Here is a 21,110-nt window from a genome sequence, read left to right as displayed (position 1 = left end):
GCAAATTTGGGGTCATGAAAGTTCCATACCGTTCACACAGTTGGGCCAATTAATAGTAAGGTGGGATGTGAATAAATCATTTTCCAGAGAGAGAGAGAGAGAGAGAGAGAGAGAGAGAGAGAGAGAGAGAGAGAGAGAGATTATTTTGCATCCTTTGTTTTGGAGGCACATAGGGGAAGCATCTTTATTCAAAAGGCACAAGCTCATTATAGGATTGCAGGAACAGGCATTTAAAATTGCTGGAGGAGCGTGTTTTTGAAATTATTTGCCTCTGCCACTGGAAAACCCATCTGGTGTGTGGTATGCATCTGTGTCCTCCCTTACTTATCTGTCTGGGCAAGCTGTTTTGCTATTAGTCACTGAGTAGCAGCGTCTTATTCTGCCCAAGTAATTTGTTTTGCCCATTGTTGATCATCTTCATAATTAACTTGGCCAGCCTAGTACTGGCTGTCTGCCATAATTAACCAAATGTTTCTGGCTGTGCTTTGGGTCCATGTTTAAGGACAAATCGGGTTATTTAAAGAGTGCCATGAACATCACCTTCAAGCCTATAAACAGTTGTCTCTGAGTATGACCCTGTGTTCCATTCTGCTTCACCCAAGTTTCACCATCATTATATTTGTTCCAAACTATCTGCTTCTTTGTACAGTGGTACCTTGGGTTATGTATGCTTCAGGTTACAGACTCTGCTAACCCAGAAATATTACCTCAGGTTAAGAACTTTGCTTCAGGATGAGAACAGAAATCGTGCACAGCGGCAGCGGGAGGCCCCATTAGCTAAAGTGGTGCTTCAGGTTAAGAACAGTTTCAGGTTAAGAACGGACCTCCATAACAAATTAAGTTCTTAACACGAGGTACCACTGTAAAGTCAAGTGGGATGTCCTCCAGGTGCCTAAATGGATGGAGCAGGGTAGGAGAGTCTCTTCTTGGTGTTGAAGACTAAGGCACAAGCACAGACTGCCCAATTCATCCTGAGGGCCTGATGTGTGGTCCCCAGATCAGGCAGATTTGCCCTGTGCCATCTTGGTAGATGTCCACCTTGGAACCATCATCAAAACAATTCAGGGACATGGATAAGGGTTTTAAAGGGTTTAAAAACCACCCATCCATTGAAGATTATTCCACTCCTAGGATACCATTTCCATCCCATCCACCTCTTAAAGGTAAAGGTAAAGGTACCCCTGCCCATACGGGCCAGTCTTGCCAGACTCTAGGGTTGTGCGCTCATCTCACTCTATAGGCCGGGAGCCAGCGCTGTCCGCAGACACTTCTGGGTCACGTGGCCAGCGTGACAAGCTGCATCTGGCGAGCCAGCGCAGCACACGGATAATATATACCACAACCCACCTTTCTAGCTAGTTAAAAGGACTGGCAGTGGAGGGTGAAGGAGGTAGCAGGGTCAGATACTGATCTAGTGGAAGGAGGTAGAATTTGTACCTCCCACAGGGAAGGAGCAGGAGCTGGAGGATGGGGAGGGGTATGAACAGTTGGCGATGGGTGTTTTTTTTGCAGGACACAGGACAGGAGCTGGAGTTGGAGGAAGGACAGGACGCGTCAGGAGCAGAGGGAAAAGGGAGTACCTGAAGGAAGGGAGCATGCAGAACACCCTCCACCCCCTCCTGTACTGTTCCCCAGGACCAGTGGGGTGGGCTTGAAGATGCGGTCACAGCAACAACTTTGTTGCAGGTTGCTTGCACTCAAGCTGTCAGATGACAGCTTAAGGGTACTTAGGTTTGGGTGTAGGCATGGCCACCCGTTGTTCCAACAGTCTAGCTCTGGCCACATCTAGAGAGGGGCACCAGTCACCTAGCCCCCAGAAGCATTTGTGTGTGTGTGCATGTTTAGTGCACCTCAGGAACTACTGTAAGTTGGTGCTTTGTCAATAAAAGAAACTACCCATTTGTGCTGGGTGTGCTCAGGGCTCTAGTATGGGAATGCTAAAATTTTGTTGATCAGGTGACCTATAAGAACATCTCCCTTTGAGCAATTCAGGTTACCTAAGGTTAAAAAACGACTCCAGGTCATTTGTTATGGTCCTGAGCCTACCCAGATGACTGCATTTTTGAAAACTTACATGCTCATTTCTTTGATCTGTTTTTGCCCTCTGATTTCCCTCATTCTGAGGGACAGGATATCAATTTGTAAAATTGCCCAAATTTTCTAAATGGATTGCAATAGCAAAGATATTTGGATAGCGAGATTTGCATGAGGAGAGTTGTTTTGTATTGCCACGATGTGATGAATCCCAACTTTAGTGTCTTTGTTAATATGCTGTAGTGCTTGCCTCAATGATTTGTCAGCATGCCTGTTTTCCTTTAAGCGTAAACTCCCTGGGAAAATCAACAAGGTTTGTCTTCCATTTGGAATGCATCTCACATATTTACTACTGAGAACAGAATAGCACAGGCCTTGGATTTATGATCACATTGACACAGAATAATGTGCACTGAAAGGTTTGCACGGCTGTTGTTTGTCTTTCCCTCTTTAATGCTCCTTTTCATTTAAGGCTTAACCAGATTGTGTTTAGTGCTGTCCAGATTTCCCCTTGCTTTTATGGCCTCCACTGAACATCTTTGTTACCCAATCAACTCTTGATGCTTCATCATATCTAGACTGATATATATTCTTATTACTATCACTGGGTTGTTGGTTGTTGTTTTTTTTTTAAAAAAGCAGGTCATTCTAAATCCGCATACCTACTGAGAACTTTATTTCTACTAATAGTGCTTTTTAGTTTGCCCAGATAGGTTACAATTCTTCTGTTGCTAGAACTTTTTTATGCCTTTCTGCTCTTTGGGTTTTACTACCTATTTTATTTTATTTCTTACTGCTGCTACTGTTTCCCGGTTGCTTGAAATGAATACTGAATGTAGTCTTTTCTCTCCACTCACTGAATTCCTTGCGTGCCACAACCATTACAAATTTCTATTTCTGATCTTACTTTTTTTTTTTCTATATCGCATGGCCATGTAGCTACTGAAGGCAGTTCAATGGAAATTCATTTTCACACACACGCTTCTTTCACATTTTTATTCTGTGCCTTTTCTCTCCCATATGTTTGTGTTGTTCTTTCCTCCTTTTTGATGGCTTGATAAGCAAAAGTTTGTCGATACTCTGTTCTTCCCCCTCTTCCTCCCTCCCTTCAGCTTCAGGAAAATACCTAAGCTTATGAGCAACCTCCCTCCAGATCTCCAAATCTGGAAGGGGTATCAGCAGAATCAATAATTGCTTTTTTTGTCTTTTTTTAAGATTTCTTGGGACAGAAAACAATACTACAGGAAGACAGAAAAGGACCATGCTTTGTACAGGGAAGGAAAGGGCTGAACACCCCTAATGCCTGATTTTGGAGAGGCCTAACACAGTACAAAGGACCCCTTGTCCCTTGTTGACAGGTGGCTGACTTGTGCCTCAACCACACAGAGTTAAAAGAAGTGAAGGAAATAAGCATTCTGCCATTATAGACCTAAATGATCACTAAAAATTGTATCTTTTCCTTTGTGTTATTGTAGGGCTGCCATATTCCCGGATTTTCCTGGACAATACCGGGATTTCAAAGGTGGAATGGACGTCTGTGGGGAATTTCCAACTTTTTGGATGTCCTGGTTTTTACTTTTTGAAATATTGCAAATCTAGATTGTGGAGGAACTACTAATCATAGGCACATTTTTTAAAAGTTGGGCTTCAGAATACCTCATATCATGGAATGAAAGGGTTGTATCCAATATTACAGCAGACCCACTGACATTAATGGCCAGAGCTGACTAAGTTCAATTATTTCCCCTGAGTTTACTCTGAGTAGAACCTATTTGAATACAACTCCATGTTTACATAATTTGAACTATCTTCCCTTTGAATGGAAGATAGCTCACCATACCCCCTTCTTTCTCTTGCTTGCTCACTCAGACAGAATCACACCACAAGATTTAATGCCAACAAATCAAAATACCAAGTTCTCTGGAGCTTGACTAACAAGACATTCTTTCTTAGTGGAATGTTCGTCATTCACTTAGAATCTCAGGCACTCTTGGGACTGCAGTTGACAAAACAGAATTTGTACATGGTGCCTTGTTTACTGCTAGATACTTTTGACAGATACCCTTTCTGGTCATCCCAGATACAGCTTCTGTTAGAGGAACTGGCTGAACTTTGTAATTATTTTTCTCCTTGCTCTTGAAGATTAAAAAAAAATCCTTCTAATGGATTATTTACTTCCCTTCAGTACTCCTCTAAATAAAAATGTATTTCATTTGCAGTTTAGTATAGGTTGACTTCAGGACAACAAATTGAATTAATATGTGCTTATTCTTATTAGAATATTTATTTTTCTGCAGAAAGAAAAAATATATGAATGTTTCTTCTATAACCAGTTTCTTCTACATTTTTACAATCATTTCTTTTACCTAAGCTAATGTAAGGAACTCTTTTTACTCCTTGACTATTTATTGATAAAGTATCTTGGCTTGGTTAGTTTTTTCACTCTCTCATTTTGCTAGAGATGTCTTATGTAAAATCCTCATGTTGACATCACATGTCTCACCGGTGTATGATTTACAAAAAATATATTAAAACCCTACTGATATTTTTATCAGTTAAAAATGCTCTTGTTTTGTGAGAACACAACTGCTAAATATTACTGAACACCACTATCTAGTACCTCTAAATATCTAGTGTTTCTGCTACCTTTTTGCCAAGAAATCGTGTTCAAGGATACTCACAATATATGCAGTAGACAAACAAACAGCAATACATAAAAATAACCAAATAAGAATTCTGTAGCAATATGTTCCTAATATACTGTTAACATTTTCAATAATTACAACACTTTTTTAAAAAATCAAATCAAAATATCTGCATCTATATTAACCTTATAAAAGCACCATCAACAATCAGCTCAGTAATATGAGTTATTGAAACTCAATAAACAGCTGTCACATACTACATGCAGAACTCATCACACTTCTCTGCTACACACACACACACACACACGCACACACACACACACCCCTCTGGTCATCTGTGTAGGAAAGGTTTCATGTAAAAACTGCCCTCGGAAGCCAATTCCAAAGCAAATTTTTCCTCTCTTATTTGGAAATTAATCTTGTTTCCTCCAAGGACATAATTGTTGCAGCAAAAGGGTTTATACCTAACCAGTGCAAAAATGAATGTTTAAACAGAACATTTAATGATGGCTGATGTCCTGCTTAACAGGATCTCCAATTAGCAGCTTCATTGAAGTTTCTTATCAGCAAATTAGATTACTAGTGTAAAGAAATCTGTTCTGCCTTATCACTCCCATTCAAATTGCATAATTAGTGATACATTTGTTACTATCACTTTGCTACCATCTGCAGAACAGAGGAAACAGAAATATTCATACTACTGATGAGCCAAAGTTTGGATATTCCACAGATTTGTCTGATTTTATTCAAACAATGATAAATACTCCCACGTGATAAATCTCAAACCAAAGTTTTTACCAACAAAGATGTGGTTCACTGATAAACAAAGCAATCAAGAATAAGTCCATTCCACATGCTTTAAAAAATGTGATACCAACTCATTATACACTATAGGACAGATCCTGAAGCTGAGACTCTAATGGGAAAGGTTGAGGGCACAAGGAGAAGGGGACGACAGGGGACGAGATGGTTGGACAGTGTTCTCGAAGCTACGAACATGAGTTTGACCAAACTGCGGGAGGCAGTGGAAGACAGGAGTGCCTGGCATGCTCTGGTTCATGGAGTCTGGTCTCCTTGTACCCTCAATCTTTCCCAACATCAGGGTCTTTTCCAGGGAGTCTTCTCTTCTCATGAGGTGGCCAAAGTATTGGAGCCTCAGCTTCAGGATCTGTCCTTCCAGTGAGCACTCAGGGCTGATTTCCTTAAGAATGGATACGTTTGATCTTCTTGCAGTGCATGGGACTCTCAACAGTCTCCTCCAGCACCATACTTCAAAAGCATCAATTCTTCAGCGATCAGCCTTCTTTATGGTCCAGCTCTCACTTTTTTGGGAACTATTCTTAGTGCTGTTTATCTTCTGCACAGATCCCAGGCTGGAGCTGTTTTGTCCAGCCAGAAGCACTAAAGTCCTATTCTGTATTATAATGTTCAACTTCAATGAATCACATCCCATGAATTCCAGCTGGTGGTCATCATGAGCAGATTATTTCCACAGAAGCTTTGGGCTGGAGTAAAATTCTTAGGCGATACAAGCCCTCTGAGCTGTGGTCTGAATTTCTTGTAACTATCCCAACTGAAGACTTTTGTTGAATGGCCTGAAAAGCAGCTCGTTATTTCATCCTTCTCAACTGCACCATTGTTCAAGTCCAGAGAGAAAATAGAAACTGCTCTGTGAAGATGAGATTCATTCCAGATAAGGGGACATTGGAATTAAGTATAAAAATAGTCTGCAATTAAAAAGACCACAACTGGTCCAGGGACCCCGTTAATACATTTGTCATCTACTTTTGTTTGTAGGGGACTTTTCTGACTTTTATCACGGTTACATGAGGTCACCCTTGCAATCACACATTGTGTCCTTTAACTTAGAACTTCACTCATAGTTAAAAACTGGCATTTAAGTGCAATCTTTCTTGTAATTTCTCTCCATCCACCCAGTATTTCCTTTCCTCTTTTTCTAGAAGTTTTCTAGCCTTTTCTTGTCCTTTTTCTCTGTTTGCTGATTATCTTTGTTCATTTGACTAGATCTGCTGTTTCTTACACTGACCAGTTGCCAAATATTTTCTTCTCCTGCTCTTAAGAAAGAGGCTACAGGAGCATTAACAAAGTATACAAAGTTCCAAAAACAAGTACAGTTGCCTCCCTTTGTAATGAGAGTCTGCCTTTCATTTATCATCCAGTTGACTCAACTGTTTCTCTCAGCATTTCAGTGCTTTCCTCTATGTAATCCCTTGTGGCTCTCTATCAACCCAGTGCTGTGCTCTATTGTAGAAAAGGCAACAGAGCATAACATCAGGACTAGATTCCCAGAGCTAATGCATAAGGCTATTTCATCTGGGTTTTGCAAGAAGCGAGCTCTGTCATGTATTCTGGGGGCATTAGGGGCAAATGGTACTGATACTTCAGGAAACCATCTGAATAGCCAGGGATCAATTTACAGGAGAGCTGTTTTCAACTAAAAATTAGTAAATCCTTTTGCAAGCAACTGTTAATTGTAGCTCACTCTTCCTTCTTCAGCCATAGCCACAAAATAAGGGGCCAAATGCAGAACCCTTTCCCAATGAGAGCACAACACAAATTTCTGGATGGGTAAGTTGCCATAGCAAATAGAAACGTAATTGCACATATATTTAAAAATGTATTCCAAAAAGGGAAAAGCAATCCCCCAGTGGTGGATTTGCTGTCAAAATCCTTGATGGAGAATCATGCTGTTACGAAGCCTTTGCTTCACAGTTTGATGCTTGCATTGCAATTAGCACATCCTGCATCACAAGAGCCAGGAACTTGCTTCCGCCTCCTTCCCTGACACTGCAGAGCAAACCTTACACAGAGGCAGAAGGCAACCCTGTAGCCCAGTAGACAGGTAAGGTGAACAAACCGAGCAATACCTGGGCCACCTGAGATGCTTAAGGAACAGCACCTGTGGGCATTTTAGCTTTGAGATCAAGCCTTCCATATTTGTATAAAGCAGCTAGAAAATATTAACATGATGCTCTGTAGTTTCAAGGGTGGAAACTGCTATTTAGAAAGGAAAGGAAAAACAAGTGCCAGTGCTCCTGGGTCTTGTGATGAAGGTGCTAATTGCAATGCAGGCATCAAACAGTGAAGCAGCCAGATGGATCTTGCTTCAGACCAGCAGCATGGATGGATGCCATATAAAACTGAATGCAGGTGGTGATGTATAGTCCATGTGCAGCAGCACATTGTGTGCCTTGGCTGCTGTCCAGTGTAGCAAACCATAGACAGGGGGGTTTGTACTGGTGTATGGGCAGGGGAGCAGTGACATAGGGAGATTTCTGTAGCATCAGCACAAGCTGCCTTGTGGGTTCATTTCCAAGACCAGAGCTTCACATCAGTTTGTGCCTGGGTGCAACTGGCCACATTTTGCACGGCATAAAAAAAAAGTGCTTCCTTCTTCCCTCTCATGTGCCAATTCCATATTCCGAAATAGGCATGCAAAATTTGGAGGCAATTTCAAACCAGATCAGATATGAGAGGCAAACTAACAACAATTTTTGTCACCACAAACTACACTTATGGCAACTGGGAAAGAAGAATCTGTCCAAAATAGGAAGGGGAAGAAGGAGAATAAAACCCAATGGCATATCCCTGGTCTTCAGACATAGTTTGCAGATTCACTGCTCACTAAGAACTAAACCTGCTGCCACTTCGCAGTGTGTTACCGACAAGTGTAAAGGCATTGGGATGGCCGGTGCTTAATCATTTTATTCAATTAAACTGTATATCTATTAATTTGAAAGAAATTAAAGAACTCTCCCCGTCTGGCTACCCATATTTGCATATATTGTATAACTGAAGGGCCTCACCACAGAATTTCTGGCAGTAGGCCTATATATTGTCTCACCAGTTTCCCAAGGCGGCTTATTCATGCCGACTCAAATTATGCATAATAAACACCATCACTTCAGTCCTCTTTACAGAGCTAGAGAGGCCGAGCAGCTAAGGAGTTCTGAGTCTGGCTAGTTCCTGACTGCCTGTAAACCCTCTACGTTCAAAATGAGTGCTGTTTATTGCAGAGCTCCTACATGTGTGACCCTTGGGGGTGCAACGAGGAATGTGTCCTGGGCAACATGACCCTTTCCCGCTCTTCTGCCCCCCAGCCCAGCAGAAGAAAACAGCAGCTGCCCCCAGGCTTAGGGCACCGTCGCCTTCTCCTTCCACATGACCGAGACGGGGTTTTTGTGAGGCAGCCAATCAGCGCCTGTCCTAAAGGCGAGAACCACTGAAAACCCGCAAATGGGGCAAAAGAGGGCGGCGGGCCGGAGCTGGAGCTTGTAAGCCACCGCTTTGCGCGGCCTGCACCTGCCCGCGCAGGAAGGCGGGCGGGCAGGCGCTCCCCTCCCCTATTGGCTGCCGGCGCCTACCACGGCACGCGCCCGCGAGCAAGCCGCGCGCTCCCCTTCCGCTCAGTTGAGGTGTGTTTTAAAAAGGCGGGAGGACCCAGCACCGTGCCGAGCTTTCTGGACGCCGCGGTTCTGGCGCGCGGCAGCCAGGCGGCGCTATGCGCTCCGCTTGGAGCGGCGAGGTGCGGCACGCAAGTGGAGAAACGCAGCCTCTTGCAGCAGCAGCAGCAGCAGCTCGATAAGCGCCGTGGAAGCGGATGGAATAGTAACCGGGCACGGGCGGGCGCCTGAGGAGACAGCGCGCGCGGAGTTTCTGGGCACCTGAGCAGGAGGAAGGAGGGATTCGGTGGGGATTGTTGCAAGCGGCGGATGCGGCCGAGGATTTAACCCCAGCTGGGACTTGCTGGCTGCCCTCGACGCCCATGGCTTGGCACAGCGGGGCGGGGAGTGCATAGCTCCGGTGAGTGCAGGCGGCTTTTTCCGCTTCGGACTTCTTCTCTCAGACTGGGAAAGTGGGTGAGCCGAGGAAGGAGAGGTCTTCGTTTGGGGGGCGCATTCCAGATCCGTTTTTGGAAACCGAACGCGCGCGCGCGCGCACCTTCCCTTCCTTCTGTCCAGATCCCACCTCGTTAGAAGAAGGCAGCCCCGCTTGAAAACTCCGAGCGGCTGGGAACGTGCCGAGCCTTTCCTGCCTCCCGCAGAGGCAGGTTGCTGCCGCTCCGGCTTCGCGCTTTGGCTCGGGTGGGCGGCGTGGCCTCTGGAGGGGACTCCGCACCTTGCGCAGGGGGAGCGAGCGAGCGAGCAACCGCTCGGCTGGGCAGGCGCGGGGCTCGGAAGCGGCGTTTGACCACAGGCCAAGCCCCGACCTCGGCCCGGTGGGCACGTCCATTCCGGGGCATAATAGACTGATCCAGGCATTGTTTGGGGCGGGCACGCAGCTGAGGAACGTGGCGGGCCTTTTAACCCTATAGCCATTACTCAACGGCGCAAACTTTTAATTTAATAATGCACTTTCCAATCGATTGGTGCTTGCAGCCCGAAGTGAATTAGCAAAAGCGAGCCGAGGGTGGGTGTGTTTTTTGTTTCGTTTGCGTTCGTCTTCGAGGTTGGTGGCGGCGATGGGAGATGAATGAGGCTGACCTCCTGGGTGTTCTCAAGGAAGGTGATGGGAACTCCTTCCGAACTGTGTGACTGGAAAACCCGTAATGTATATTGAATTAAGTTAAATCAAAGCGGGGATCGATCTCCGAGCTGCTGAACTAGGGCTATAGGCTCTTATTGCTGTGTAGAATTAAAAGTTTCTGACCCCAACCCCAACCCCTTTTAAAGGTTATTTAAGAAGTGCTGTCCTATAATATAATGCACGACTCCTTAATTCAAAACGCTACGCCTCCATCCGTCAGGCTGGACAGCCCCACCGGGATCTTTAGCTCTGAGCCGTTCGTCTGCCAAACGCCAAGCCCCAATTATTTGCAGGTGGACTTGGGAGTGAGCCATTGTGTTTTCACGTATGAGTGTGCCATAGAGTCTTAGACTTCCATATACCTGTGCCTTTCTTTGAGTCTTTTAACACCTGTTAGGCACCCTGCTTCTAATCGCATTATGCGGAAGTAAACACAACGAAGTCACGGGGACTTGCTTCCACGGAAATGTGTTTCAGGCAGGGCTGTTGGGAGAGACATGCCAATCCAAGTATTTGTGCAAAGGGGAGAGATGTGGCTGCGACCAAGATGTGTGTTAAAGGATATCTAGCTTACAAAAAGATCACCATGATAATAACTGGCTGTGATCTCTGCCTTGGTCTGTGTGGTGCAAGCCCTTTTTAACAGAAGCATTAGGAGAACAACATCCAGTCGGTTTGCACCGATAGAAATACTATCTTTATTTCTGCTGTAGATCGTAATTGCAAGCAGCTTACATTTCAGCTTTGAAACATTTGTTTCACGCTAAATCCTGACATGTACAGAGTCAGGTCAGGTGTGATTTTTCCAGAAACAAAAATTGATCTGAATCTGACTCAGCTGTTATCAGAAAGCACAGGATAATCCCCCCTCCCTCTCACTGGAACTGTGCCTCTGGTTTGCAGACAGCTGGATGTATGTTTCTAAAAATGGCATTTTATAGGATCATCAGAATAATCTATTGGTGTTTTTGAGGGGAATATTTTAAAAATACACACATGGTTACATTCTGAAAACAAACCTCTGGATGCATGCTTCTTAATTCCTCGTTTTGCTATGCTTCTCAATATGAAACCCCTCTCCTGTGTTTTCATAATTTGGTATGGTATGAATTCTGTAAATGGTGTTCTGCAGAGATCTGCTTAACAATGTGAGCAGGAATAGTAATTACTACTGCAAAGGGCCAACTGCCCTGTATTTTTAGTGGCTACTTTAATTCTACACTGTACATAGTGGAAACCTAGAGTGTGGGGTGATATGTGCAAATGAGCTGGGATCACATCAGAGGTGTTCTGATACAGTGAGGTTTTTGCGCATATATTCCTTTCATTTCTGGCTGAGCTCTTGTTCTGCTAAGCGACTCAATGCTGATCTCATACACTTGTTGCATAATTATATTTGGAGGGGGACACACATCTGGCACTAAACATTACATTTAAGGGTGACTTCTTTCCCTTAGCTGTGGGTTAGGTCATGAGATTTGTTCCGGCTGGGTTCCTTGATGATGTTAATCAGGTGTTTTTAGGAAAAATTCTCTTTAATGCCATGTGAAAGAATGTAACTTTTATGTGTGAGGGAGAGAAAAATAATGTAATTGATCTCTAAAAGGTATGATGTATATGAAATGTACATGCAACTACATGCAAGACGAATTCCCCCCTTGCATTTTTAAAAGTGTTTCTTTTTATCTCTATGTTCACATGTCTGGTTTCTAATGGTTTTCCCAGGGGTTGCCAATGTGGCCCCTGTGATGGGCACAATAGTGCCCCTGAAGCCTTCCTTCACTGCCTACAAAGTCTCTGAGCACCTCTACATTCAGTGCCCCCTTAATCATGAGCTGGGAAGTGTAGTCACTTTCCTCCCCCCTTGAAAAGTACATTGAGCTGAAGGAGGTATTTATAAGGGTGATGATGCTCTTTCCCACTTCTTTTAGCTCTGTGCACTTTTCAAAACTCAGATTAATTATGAGTTTTGTTTGGGATCTGACTTCTATCCAGTGCCCACAGCTCTTGCTCAAAAATCTGACCGCTCCTGCAACCTAAAAAGGTTGGCAAAACCTGACTTTACTATGAAAACCAGTGTGATAAATAAGCTCCAGTGGCAGGTGAGGGTTAATTCTGGCTGCAGTCCTCTGCACACCCACTTGGATGTAAGAAATAACCCACAGCAATTCTGAGCGCATCACTGGCTAAGCACAGTTCTCTCCCCCACCCTGGGTATTTATTCATGTGAGAATTCATTTGTAGAAGATACAAATATGTTTAATGTGCAAGGTTATTTATGGAAACGTGGATGATGCAAAAAAAAAAGTCATCTGCACATAATGTGACAGTCTATACAGTTGTGTGCACAGGTAAGAATAGATCCCCTTAGTGCCTGCAGACACAGAGGAACAGTCACTCCCATCATAAAATGCGAGTTAAGTGAAAGCTGTGCAAACAAGCCATAATTATGCCAATAATAATAGTAATAATGGAAGTGTGTGGGTGCACATAGTGGAAGTGAAATCGTTTCCAAAGGAGTAAAACAAAATCTGAAGAAATTGCTCTGGTGAGGAAATGTTATGTTTTACTTAATGTTTAATGCATAGAGTATTCGGTTGCAATGAGACTCCCTCTTGAGAACCCTGTTTGTGTGGGAGACGGGAAGCATTTTCCTCCATGTGTTCCAAAATGAGATGCACAGATTGGTTCTTCCTAAATTCTGCTTTTTGTAGTCACTATTGGGAGATTCAAATGCCTGACTCCTACCACCCCAGGAGACTCAAATGTTACATATAGAGGTCATGAAGCTGCGTGGGCAACTGCCACCTGCCGCCACCATGCCCAATGCCTCCCCCCTTCACTAACCATGTGTTCATTGCACTTGAAAAGGGATGGACTCTACACTCATATTGATCTATGTGCATAGAGCTCCACCCACCATGTGTGTATGAGAGGTCCTGATTATCCAGGATCTTTCATTGTGTGGGGTTCTACATGTGTAAGTCTATAACCTCCACAGTCCCATGGCACATTTGAGGGGGACCATCTGATTCCCCCATTATGAATTGCACAGCATCAGCTGATCCATCTTGGAGGTGGTGGGAGGCTACCTTTTCCCCCAATCACCAGCCTACTTTCCATGTTAGTATGAAACTGTATTTTCATACTAAAGGCAGAACTAGCCAAGGAGGCTCTTGGGTCTATCTGGACCAAGCTTGATTTTGCCAGTGGTTTCTGATGGAAGAGACAGTCCTTTCACAGTCATGCTGCCGCTTGAAACTTTACAGGTTTATAGCTGCTTTCTGGGCATGATGAAAATGTATCTCCTTATACGAAATGCAAACAAAAAATTTCCTGCACTGTTAATAGATTTAGCCAACTTAACATTTCTTTCTTTTCTGCTGCTGTAATTCGGCTATCTGTACATTGGTTGCCTTTGTTTAAACAAGGTAATATGTTGACTGTATTTTATTTTCCTCATTATGCATGAGTGCCCTGCACATCTTATGACTTAAAATACCACCACCAAGTTGTACGCTACAAAAGGAATATATTTGGTTTTGGACTCTTTACCATCCCTGACCACTGACCATGCTCACTTGGGCTGATGAGAATTGCAGTTTCACATTGGAATTATTCAGGTTGGAGTTCTTATACCTCTCATTTCTCTAAAACAAAAAAACAAAACCACACATACACATACTCTAGATAGCCAGATAATAATGGCCTAGTGATTGTCCACTGAAATAGAGCCTCTCTAAGAAATCTCCTCTGAAGAAAGCAGTTACTTGATTGGGGGATAGACTCTGGCTCGGTAATATGGCACATATTTTTGATACAGAAGTTCCCAAGTTCAATCCCTGGTAACTCCAGACAACAGGATCATATAACAGGTGATGGAAGGCATGAGAACTTGGAGAGACACTTCCAATCAAAGTAGATAACAGTGGGCTAGATGGATCAGTGGTCTGACCTAATGCAATGCAGCTCCTTAATCTTTCTTGTCTTCCTTCCCTAGCTTGGCTTATGTGTGTGGGTGCTTGTCAACTGAATCACTGTTGATGCTGTGATGGTTGCGTGCATATCTACTTGTTGTTGTGACATCTAATAGCGCTAGGGGCCAATGGTGTGTGCGCACACTTCTATTTCAGAGGCGTTTTGCTGGAGGATTATAAAGCATTGCCTGTCAAAGTTTAGGAAGGTCTGGAAAATCATGTTAGTTATGATGGTAGCATACAGATTCTAGTTAGCTTTCCAAGCAAATAACACACACATCCATCTTTATTGGGGCAGGGTGTCCCAATTTGCTGCTTGAGGTGAAACAGGATGTGTCGCCTTGGCCTGCTCTGCTGCTGGTGCTGCCATCTTACCTGCTGCCACTTCTCTGCCCATCCTGAAGGCTCTGCTGCTGGTAAAGAAGTGGCTCTAACATTGGTGCCAATTTTGTGTGAGATCGTGTGATATCTTTCATTCTCTGCAGAATCTCACATAATTTTAGATGTCCTCTACAGCTTCACAACTAAAGTGGCTAAAAGGGCAGCGCTTCTGAGATTCTCTGCCTAGTGCGACCGAAGTGGTCACACTCCCTTAAATCCACCTTTGCTTTAGTGTTCTGTTATTCCATGAAGCCAAGTTTCCTTAATGATCCACTGCTGAAAAGATTTTGAGTCAAGTTCAGAAAATATAATTAACACAAGGTTGATTTATTTAAAAGCCCTTAGGGATAATTAAACAGTGCTAAAGTTCTGGATGATTCAATTTGTTGAGTGATACTTGAGGAGTTTTTCTTTTAAGTTTTTCACTGATTTAATATAGTATTGTTATGAGATTTTTTTGTGGGGGGAGGGTTAGGCTGAATGCCTGGGCTCCCTTCTAGTTCCTAGAATAGCCAAGCTGACTTCCTGCTGAGATAATGGGAGCACAAAGGAAGGGGTTCTGTGCGAGATGGTACAAGTACCGTAGTGCCTCAACTCACAGGTAGTTAGAAAGACAAAAGGCCAGAGTGGAGCAATGTGAGCTAGAAGCAAAGCAGCAAGCTGGAAAGAGACAGTGAGAGTAATGCTGTGAATCCATCCATTGTAAACTCAGGGTGTGTGTGTGTGTAAATAAACCACATACAGTGGTACCTTGGGTTAAGTACTTAATTCGTTCTGGAGGTCCATTCTTAACCTGAAACTGTTCTTAACCTGAAGCACCACTTTAGCTAATGGGGCCTCGTGCTGCCGCTGTGCAGCCGGAGCACGATTTCTGTTCTCATCCTGAAGCAAAGTTCTTAACCTGAGGTACTATTTCTGGGTTAGCGGAGTCTGTAACCTGAAGCGTATGTAACCCAAGGTACCACTGTATTATAGAGACATATCAGTCCCCATTATACCTCATTCCAAGGAAACCAAACCCTGGGTAAGTGCCTGGAACTCCTGGCATCTGGCACCGCCTGGAGATTGGGGTAGGATGCAACAGTGTGGTGTTTCTTATATATTACACGTATAAGACTTAACTGAAATCAAGCTTTATTCTGTGGCCCATTGATTACCACAGGTCTTCTTGATACGTATGCATTTTAAAATGATATCTTTCCATAGCTGGAAGGCAGTTTTGTTTGTATTGTTAATATTGATCAGACAAGGAGTGTTGCTCAAGCAAGTCAGACTTCCCCGAAAGCAAAGTTTTTTTTTAAAAAAAATAGAATACATAATTACCCTGTGGGCCTTATTGACACAAAATACTGGCTAAGATGAATGCTTTTCAATTTTAGTATTAAATATTTTCCCAATACTATTGAACCAATTGTTTCAGGGTGAACATGATAACACACTTACCATTGTCACACAGATTTGATACAGGGCATAAATGAAAGTGCACCCAGGCTAGATTTACTGGGGGTGGGGTGGGGGTGGAACCTGGAGCAAAAATTTTCACTAGTCTTCCCCATAACAGCATGTAACTGCAGTAGCTCCATACCACTGGAGAATATTATACTATAAGCATAAAGGGGATAATTAAAAGTGCAAGGATGAGGAGGCTGTGGGCATGAGACCAACAGTTACTACTTGAGGAAGGAGAGGGCTGAGGAGGAAGTGATATTTGAACCCCCCCCCCCCAAGATCTGGATTCAAAGACCAAAACCAAAAACAGGGGAAACCCCAGGGGCAGGGAGTATGTGTAAAAATGCAGAAGAATTATTAAGAAAAAAATACTGCTTTGTTTATCGTCAGATTGCTTGTTTTTTATTTATATGTCGTCCATCTGACTGGGTTCTCCAGCCATTCTGGGGGATGACACCCCCTCCTCAAATAAGGACATTGAAGGGGCATAGGTCATAACCCACCTGGTTGGCAAGTTGAGTCAAACTATGATCACAGAAGCTTAGTTCTGGCTGGCTAGTGGTGCATGAAGGCCAACAGTAGTGTTACCAGCTCTTGAAATGAAAGATTCTGGTACTTGAGAAGAGTCTTCGCACAGATCTGGGACAGACCCCAACAGAAAAGCTGACATGGACCTTTTTCATGTTATTGCATGTCCCAGCCACCAAGCATACCATCCGTATGAGATATAACGTCGCTGTGCATCAGACCCCATGTTTCCAGACTACAGCTCTGCCATAGTAAGAAAGAACTAACAGTAGCCACAGAGCAGGTAGCTCAATGAGCGAGGCAAGCCATGCATACTTGGATCAGGTCACATGCATACATCATATGGTAAAGAATTAAGGCACCCAGGAAAGATCCTTAAAAAAAACAATTTTATCTGTTTTAAAGGTACAGACACTTCTCATAATGATGTGATACTGAATTGGATAAACCACTGATCTAAAGCAGCCTCCCCTGATCTGGTGCCTTCCAGGTGTTTTGGACTACAACTCCCATCAACAGCACAATAGCCAAGAGTGGGTTTTGTTTCCATTCAGTTCGCTACTCAGAATCACACTCCCAGCATCACTTCCCCTAGTACTAGTGGAAATCCCATTTTTTCTTCAAGTTAAATGTTCAAATTCTTCTTACTTTAATTCAATGGGCTTTTCATCTGGCTCTGCATTGACATTTAACTTGAATATTATGGAGGCTGATTTACTGAGATGAACACCATTTTTACACCTGGATAAGTACTACTGGGGTTAAGCTTGGGCAATTTAATCATGTCAACCATTGGAGTCTCGTTTTCTTCTTCTGGATAATGAGTCTAATAACAGTTTACATAAGTATCAGGGGTAACCTGAAGCCTAATGACTGTTTGCACAGCATTTTGTAGATGAAAGGCATCCCATGTTAATTAAGAGAGATCCCTGATGCATATAGAGGTAACACGTTTACCGTATTTTTCGCCCTATAGGACGCACTTTTTCCCCTCTAAAAATGAAGGGGAAATCTGTGTGCGTCCTATGGGGCAAATACAGGCTTTTGCTGAAGCTTGGAGAGCGAGAGGGGTCGGTTCCCGCAGGGTTCCCTAGGCTGCGGATAGCAGCTTGCCGCCCAGCGTGCAGGACGCCCTGAAGCAGAGCGCCCCACGCGCCGGGCAGACATCCGCAGCCTGGGGAGCCCTGCGGGAGTTCCCGCAGGGCTCCCTAGGCTGCGGATAGCAGCCTGCTGCACGGAGCGCGGGGCGCGCTGAAGCAGCGTGCCCCGCACTTCGGGCAGACATCGACCAGCCCCACAAGCTCGGGGGACAGCGTGGAAGTGCAGCGCCGCCATCCCGCTGTTCCCCGAGCTGGTTTTGGGGGGGAAATACAGGAAAAAATTTTTTCCTTTATTTCCCCCCCCAAAAAAAACTAGGTGCGTCCCATAGTTCGAAAAATACGGTATATTAAATGTTGTTTACATTAAATACTTTGGTTAAACATATCGGAAGGGTTTGTTTTCTGTATCTGAGGACTGCAGGCTTCATCATAATGATTTCTGGGAGCTATGGCTTTTATTGGTTATCATGACATTTCGTGTAGGCATTGGAAGCTTTGATGGTGTAGGGCAGGCATAGGCAAACTCCGGCCCTCCAGATGTTTGGGACTACAATTCCCATCACCCCTGACCAGTGGTTCTGTTAGCTAGGGATGATGGGAATTGTAGTCCCAAACATCTGGAGGGCCGGAGTTTGCCTATGCCTGGTGCAGGGTCTCAAGGCAGAGAACATGGTGGGAGCAATGCAGCCTCTAGAGAGAATTCTTTCTTTTTTGAAGATCGTACCATCTTGGATCATGAGTGCAACTAATCCAATTGAGAGTGGTTATCTGGCCTGATCCCCCCCCCCCACTTAAATTCTCTTCCCTACCTTATTTAAAGGGTAACTAAGTGAAAGCTGCCACCACCATTAAACTCTCTCCCCTTGCCTCTTTGGGTGCATTTCTCCTTTCCATCCTCCCCTTGCAAATGGCCCCAAACAGATAAACTGAAAATATTAGCACAGCGCTAGCATAAAGATGGGGTGATCTTGCTGTCTTGCTGTCTTCAGTGGTCCTCGCTTGAACCTCTGCGGGCGGGGAGTGGGCACCTGTACTGATTACCATTTAAGTAGTGATTTCATTTAAGCTATGACAAACACTATTAATAATCAATTTTTTTTAATACTGCCCTTCATCTGAGGATCACAGGGCAGTTTACAATATAAGAACACAAAAGTACACCACATAGTAACAACCAAAAGCAATACCCTGACAGTTTAAAGGGGCATAAATTGATTAATCAGCTGAAGGTCTGGTTATAGAGAATCACTTATGCCTGGCACCTAAAGATACGTAATGAAGGCGCCAGGTGAGCCTCCCTGAGGGGGAACATTCCACAAATGTGGAGCCACCTTGATTTTTATATCCAATCCTCATTTCCCTATAAGTTTAATACTGTCCTTCTAGCTTGGATTATGGAGTTGGCAGCCTGTGTTAAGACCCTAAGGAGCAATCTTCCACATGCTTGGTCACTTTGGCTGCACCTGCCCCCCCCCCCAAGATGCAGGGAAAGGAAGGAGGAAACACAGGCTGAACATCACACAGTGGCACCTGTGGAGTTTGTTGGCAGCTGGGTGGTGGTGGTGGTCTCTGTATAAGTGATTTCTTTTTTGCAACGAACAATGCTAGGGAACAGTGACAGCAGTAGCCGGTGTGGTGGGGGAGAGCTGTGGAGCCCCATCCTGACAGTGGCATCGCTCCAGTTGGCCATCTGGCCCAGGGGTGGGGCAAGGCAGGGCAGTGGAAAGGCTGGGGCTGTATAGGTGCTGGATTGGCTCCACTGGTGCCTCTGCACAGGTCTAGCCTCGCCACCACCCTGCCTTCTCCAGCACCATCCAGATAGGGATGGGGGAGAACGTTGATTCAGTCCACAATGATAGGTGAACCTACCTAATTTCCACTTTTCTGAACAACATATGAACCAAAACCAACCCATCCTTTGAAATTTGCACATCTCTGAATTTTGCAACAGAGTTCTCTGGCCAAGAAATGTATGCAAAAGGCATACGCTGGGATTAAGTGTGCGTAAAAATGCATATATTAGTGAAACATAACCTACAAGAAACGCATTCTGTTAGGGAAATTTGCTTTGCAAAAATATCTGTATTGAGAGAAAATCATACTAAAATGCTGATGGAAATTGTGAACTGATGTGGACATGGGGAGATCTGAGCTTATGGTAAATAAAAGCGAGAAACAGAGAGAAACAAAAATCGACTGATTCACCCATCCCTGACTGCAACTGGAGCTCTGATTCTTATTTTGGGAGGGCGGCTCTACTCTACTCCATTGACTGCTAATTAACAGCAAACTCACCCCCTCCCAAGGTTAAACTCACAGTCCCTAAGATTCCCTCTTACTCAGAAGTAAGAGTAGTGAGGAGGGTGATGGCAAGAGAGAGAGAAAGCATGGCATGCAGCCTGCCTTTCAGGGCTGGTGCCCAGTCTTTATTAACTGCCCTGGTGCAGTTAATGACTATGGTAGTACTGTGCTGTGACAATGCTTCTTTGTACCTCTGTGCTGCTTTATTCATCATCGATTGGTACCATTATCAAGACTCCTTTCCATCTTGGACGGAGTGGCATGTGTGTAACTTTGGAGCTGATGATGCAGGTAAACCTTGGGGCAGTGAAGGATTGGATCTAATGGATATTCACTCAGCCATCTCTTCTGTCTGATCTCAACATTGTCCTGCGGCTCTGTGTTCTGTACTTGAGGATGGCAGGCACTGAAGCAGGCAGGAAATTCAAGGGGGGGGGCAATACGTTGGTCAGTCTGAGCCAGCTTTAAGGCTGGTTGGCACTGAATGATATTTGCAGACAACACCACATTTATATATTAGGCGTACTTCAGTATTGAGCCAACAGCTAGTAGGCATATCATAGCTGTTTCAGATTTCTGACATTTAACTAATGTCATTTGTGACTCAGATCTTGCATTTTCTGCCTGGTTTTGTTTAGTTTTTATTTCAGCACATTCTGAACTGTATATAAATAGAGACTGGCTGAAAATTTAAATACAGAACTATCCAGTTGGCATTTTTCTAACACTGCTTGTGCCTAGCGAAGTATGACTTCCTGACCACTATGGAAGGGGTTTGCTTTCTTCCAGGACCAAACTGGATGGTATAAGAAATATGTGGTCATATTTCATGTGCCTTTTACAAAAAGAAAGAGATGGCAGTAACATGGCATTCAGGAACAGGGTGATGGCATATGGGAAGGAGAACCAGTGTGCTATAGTGGTTACAAGATCAAACTAGGACCCAGGAGACCAGGGCTCAAATCCCCACTTGACATAAAGCTCACTTCATTTTTTAGAAACACATGCCAAATCCATTCTCTCTATAGAAACTTCAATTTGTCCCCTTCTAATACTTTATAAGACCCCCCCCATAGCTGATTTGGGGCACCAATTTGTCACTACATCTGAAGAAAAGGTGTCAAAGTTTAGCTGAGGAGGACCTAAGT

At 44.1% G+C, this 21,110-nt stretch overlaps 1 protein-coding gene across 2 annotated transcripts in view; it reads left to right on the top strand.

Annotated features, from left to right (window-relative positions):
• Positions 1 to 9,199: 9,199 nt before the first annotated feature.
• RASGEF1C (RasGEF domain family member 1C) overlaps positions 9,200 to 21,110 on the top strand; it is an 86,515-nt gene continuing 74,604 nt past the window's right edge. The window contains exon 1 of one of the 2 annotated variants that reach the window (XM_081900629.1): positions 9,200 to 9,503. The gene's annotated coding sequence lies outside the window, so the exon portion shown is untranslated. The remainder of the gene's footprint in view (positions 9,504 to 21,110) is intronic. The other variant, XM_081900631.1, reaches the window with a different exon arrangement.

This window comes from Podarcis melisellensis (assembly GCF_964234715.1).
Source record: "Podarcis melisellensis genome assembly, chromosome: 2".
NCBI classification, from domain to species: Eukaryota; Metazoa; Chordata; class Lepidosauria; order Squamata; family Lacertidae; genus Podarcis; species Podarcis melisellensis.
The sequence above is the reverse complement of the archived record's forward strand: the minus strand, read 5'-3'. Positions and strand labels throughout refer to the sequence as shown.